Source organism: Montipora capricornis, chromosome 9 (genome assembly GCF_036669925.1).
Source record: "Montipora capricornis isolate CH-2021 chromosome 9, ASM3666992v2, whole genome shotgun sequence".
Classification (NCBI taxonomy): domain Eukaryota; kingdom Metazoa; phylum Cnidaria; class Anthozoa; order Scleractinia; family Acroporidae; genus Montipora; species Montipora capricornis.
Window position 1 is genome coordinate 7,305,883 of NC_090891.1, and position 5,512 is coordinate 7,311,394.

Consider the following 5,512-nt stretch of genomic DNA (forward strand, 5'->3'; position numbering starts at 1 on the left):
GAAGATATTACCCGAAAAAATCACCAAAGAAACCTTCATGGGCAAAAAGGTTAAAGGAATAATGTATTTCTCTTTTTTTTTCTTTAAAAATCTATTGCCAAACCGTCCAACGACAAAATGCTAGGTTATCTCAATTACATTTATTAAGATGTCAAGCTTAAAAGATTGCATATTCAGTGAAGTTCGGAGGAAGAATTACACCGGTCTTTGCCGCAATATGCTTTCCGAATACATGCCCCATGCTTTACATGTGTTTTTCTCAAATTAAAGCCAACGGTAACTTTCGAATTCGTTTACAATATTCCTCCCACGGTAATTAACTCTGGTCAAAACAAAATTGCGTGAATCTGCCGTCCACGCGTGTATTGGTGTAATGGGAGTAAATTTGATTTGCAGATGAATGAAATGTCAATCAATAAAAAAAAGTTGTCTGAAGGAATTTCGAAGAGGAATTTGGTCAGGCTCTATTTTTCGTTTCGCCAACTCCACAACACGCGAAACTAAAATAGAGCCTGCTCGCAGGTTAGAGGCTAAGCGACTTTTCTGTGGCAAATGGCCAGGTCATCACAGGAAAAATTGTTTCAACACAAAAATATTCACAAGGCAACATGGATCTCGGCAAACGGGAGAGTGAACAATCAGATGGACCATCTTTTGATCAGTATGCGGTTGAAATATGCGGTCCTCGACACTAGAGTGAGCGGGGGGCGATGCCAACAGCGATCACTACCTCTATTGCTTTTATAAATATATTTCCCAAAGATAATTCGACAGATGACGGAAACAAATAGAGGAAAATTCGTGATTGAAACAGATTTTCTTGATACATGCTCGTATCTCCTAACAGCCAATCAAAACGCGCGTCTGACAACATATAACCAACCAAAATTCGTGTGATGTCACAGCCGTGTTTCCATACTCTCATCTAATCACAGCTATTGACCAATGAGAGTGCGCGTACTATCCTAATTATTTTATAAATAATTATAGTGCCATGAGAAGACATGTGATTACTAGTAAAATACTAAACCCTACTAAAAGGGAATCGAGAAACCTTGGCTTCGAGGCTGACATGTTGATCATTTTCAAGTTTCCTTCCATCTTCTTTTTAAACACAAGTTAAAGCACGTATTCTGAGCAGTGACAGCTTTTCAAGACAAACGTTCACTGTAGTAAAGTATTTGGATGGGAGACCTCCACATATACCACTTGCTGTCAGAAACATAGGACCGAAAATTTTAAGGCTCAAAAATGCGAACGAAGCAAGGTACAGATTTCGCGGTTAGCCTGCTTCATGCAAAACAAATATTGATGCAAATTAAATAAATGTTGATAGTCTGTTTTTAGGAAGAGCAAAAGGAAGTTTTTAGGAATTAAAGTATTTGCCATCAGCAACATAATTTGTGACATGAAAACGACATAACTTTTGTTCCGCGAATATAAAAAGTTATCATCAGCGGAACACATTTTGGGAAATTTATGCTGTTTTTGTTAATTTGGTTTTCTTTCCTTTAAGTGTTATAAAGTTTGACAGAAATTTGCGAATTCAACACAAAGATCACAGTCACCTAATTGTTAGCTTTATTAGCTTGAGGTTGACAATTGTTTCTGCAATTTCAAAAATCCACTCCGCTAGACGAGGTTATTTATAACCAGGTAATTCCATCGTTTGGAAATAGCAGCTGCTTTATGAATCATCAGCGTCACAAACTCTTGCCGATTTTGGGGCTCATTTGGTGAAACTGAAGCACGCTTACACGGCTCTCACACTCTTACACTCGCGTACAACCCGATAACATAGTGTCTGGTACAGTGCACTAACACAAAAAACAACAACATCAAAACTGTCACGGCGGATGACTGAAGGAAACATAACCTATCGACGTGCGAGAACAGAACTGAAGTTTTGGATTAAGTACCGTAATATCTAAAAATACAAGTAAGTATGCGTTGCTTTTTCAAGTCTTCCAGTCATTCAGGCCACTAAGGATAATATTTAGAGGACTGGCTATGTACGTACCTGGAAACATCTCCTCATCTGAACAATATGATTACTTGGAGCGTAAAATGTAGGTCGATTTCTTCCAGCGTCGTTTCCGGCATTCAAATCTTGTCTTGGTACCTCCCTTAACATCTTACACCTTGATTTTCTCAAGTAGTCTTTATAGCACTGAAACAAAATCCAAAGAGAATTAAAATCCGAATATGAACGGAGTTATATGTTGATCCTTTTTAAATACTTATCTCAGTCTTTAATCAAGCAAGGACTTAGTCTTTAAATGCGGTTTCCGACTTCTAATTCGGTGGATATGATCGACAGCTAAAATCAATACACCTCATGATCAAACTTCTGCTATGATGTGCTGCAGTACAGTCCGCGAAATCGTTGGGCAAGGGTCGAACTGATATGTTTCTGAAAAAAAACTTCAGAATTTAGGGCTTAAAAGACAAAACAACGGCACGAAATAAAAACATTCATGCATTCAGTCTCTCTTTATACAAGTAAAAGATTGTCAAGTATGAAGAGACTCCACTCACTGACACGTAGCGTTGTTACGTGTTTACGCCATAGTAAAATGCAGTAAAGAACACTGCAAAGGTGAGAATTCAATGCCGCTATCTATGCAAGACATTTCCAATTGGCATTCACGTTTTCCCTAAAAGCTCTCACTCGTTACCAGAATTGTGAAAACTAATTAAAAGTCCTTTAATACGTTGTCGGAACATCACAATCCACCCAAAGAACGCAAAAAAGTTCATAACTAAATGAATGAAAGACTGAATGAGAATGCAACACTGAACTGTCCTAAGTTAAAAAATCCAACACCTAAGGGCATTCAAGACAAGTATTAACCTAGTATCACATGCTAATGTAAATTTTCATGACATGGAAGATATTGCAAAAAAAAGTTAGCTTGAATTGACAGCCTTGGGGAGGGACGGACGCTTAAACGTTTCCGTTTTACAGTTATTAAGAAGAATATACTTTTCCAGGCTCCAGTTACTCGTTGGCGTCTAATCTTGTATTGATCCCAAAGAGGAGTTCAACTTGAATTTTCATTTCGTTGGAAAGCATATGCATAATTCCTATTTTTTTCCCTTAGGGATCTTTAGGTTTTCGTTCGAGGCGGTTGCACATTTCTCTTAATTTAGCCTGCAATGATACTCTCCTGTGCTAGATTCACTACTTCTATCTTCTTCGTTAAAGTACGGCCCGAGGCAACAAGATAAGTAACATTGTTATCTCTTGACATTCGATTCGATGAGGAGATGACATTATGAGGTAAGACAGAGCGACCAAACTGTGCAATACCATCCGCTAGCATGTCCGCACGTACTACGAAACGCTCCAGTTGGTCTCCAGTTTGAATGATTGACTGTCATCACAACTTAGCCAGGCACGGCGGCCAAGAATGCTGAAAGTAGCATTTCCGAACATCAAGATTTCAAAATTTTCTGGTCCCCTATAAGTTATCGTCTCCAGCACTTGCTTGTTAGCAAAATAACATCGAAAAGAAGAGAATTGAAAAAAAAAAATACAGACAGTACTGTGAGACAGTACAGACAGCTTGCATTTGAACTTGGAGAGCGAAGACCTGGTTTCAAAGGCAGAGTTGTGCCTCTTGTGATCAGTGCTCTCGGTGGAGGTATAAAAGAGACAATAAAGGAACTGGAAAATATTTTTGAAACAAACGATTTGTGCAAAAAGATTGTTGCGGAGATGCAGAAGACAATTTTAATGGACACTGAGACAATAATCCGAAAGTGTTATAAGGACTTGTCCAGAGTGACATTGAGTAAAACGCATGATAAAAATTAAACTTAATTTTGAAAGCGGCCACCAAATTCTTGGTGGTCCCTCAATTAGGCTATATTGTTTGAATGTGAAATATAGCTATATAGCTATAACGATAATGATAATGATAATGATAATAATAATAATAATAATCATAATCATAATCATCATAATAATAATAATAATAATAATAATAATAATAATAATAGTAATAACAATGATACATGGTAAAAATATACAATAAAAATTATTAAATAATCAGATCAAGTTGAGATTTAAATTGGGGAACGCACAAAGAGTTTGCAGCTCACCACTTACATATGGGACAATTATTTCTAAATAAGGGAAAAATGTCACAAATTTGTTCTAAATAATTTTTTTACAAACGGCGCCCCATACCTACAGTGATGAATACAGCATGGACTAATGGTCATTCAAAACGTTTTCAATTTCAAGCTGATAGGGGCTATGCAAATTCCTGCTTGCTGGAGAGTGACCTTGAAATGTTGTTGCTTGAAGTCCTCAATTTTTCAGGCTTCTCGACGCAATTTGCTTGTAACTATTTCGTGGGATTTAGGGAGTTAGTAGCCTGAGTCATATTCACGTTTGCACAAGTGCAATTTCGTTTATTGTGATATCAGCGCTGAAAAAAAAGTTTAATGCCTTCGTTAGGCTGTGTATTATAGCGTTCTTTTACATTGTAAATTTTTGTATTTTTGTATTTTTGGCCTATCAATAAAAATACCCTAGAACCTCATGAGTTAGCTACAGAGTTAAAGGGAGCTTCGTGTTGGATGTCAAAGTTGGGGGTGCATCTAATTAGGTACATTTCTGGACATAAGTTCAAGGGTCGCCAGATCGAAAGAGACTCTGCTCGCAGGGTACGGTGTCAACCCATTTTTTCAGTTTTTTGTTCCCCCGTTTTATCTGTTCCCACGCGAATTGATCATGGAGCACTAGTGCTGTGTTCCCCCTTCCCTCCCCATAGAACATTTCAGTGCTGGTATTTTTTACAGGTCACTGGTCATTGTTTTATTAGTATCCTAAACATGCATAAAAAGCTAACCTTAGGCCTAATTAGGCCTAAACAAAAGATTATTCTCGGTTTTCACATGACGTCACGACCGCCATGTTGGTGCCCAAAACAAAGAAAAGGCGGCCATGTTGGTGCCCCGACCAAATCCTCGGGGAATTTAACTCTATTATTATGCAAACGCTTCCTTTTGTTTTCGTTGAAAAACATGGCTGTTGATCACGTGAGTGAAAACCAGCAATAGGCCTAAGGTTAGCTTTTATGAATGTTTAGGATACTTTCTGTATTCCTATTCTGCTATCATATTTATCGTTATAGCGTGATTACTTTCCTTTATTTTCATATTTCTTTTTGTTTTGATGTATTCTCAAGTCGGCAATTTTTAAGGGAAACGTGGCACTGAAATGCTCTACGGGTAGGGAAGGGGGAACACAGGGGAACACAAAGGGGAACACAAAACGCTGTGACAACGGTTTTCCACTTTCCTCAAAATACCAACATTTGACTTGATTTGCGTTAATTGTTAGTTTCAGTTGACAGTGCCCCCACTAGAACGACCACACACTTAAATAAAATTCGTTTCGTTTCCTTTTCTTTTGAGTGGTGGAGGCAAAATTCTCACTGTGCGTGACAGTGCGTGACAGCTTGAGCACATTTGAGCCCGCTAACAATCCGCTGGAAAA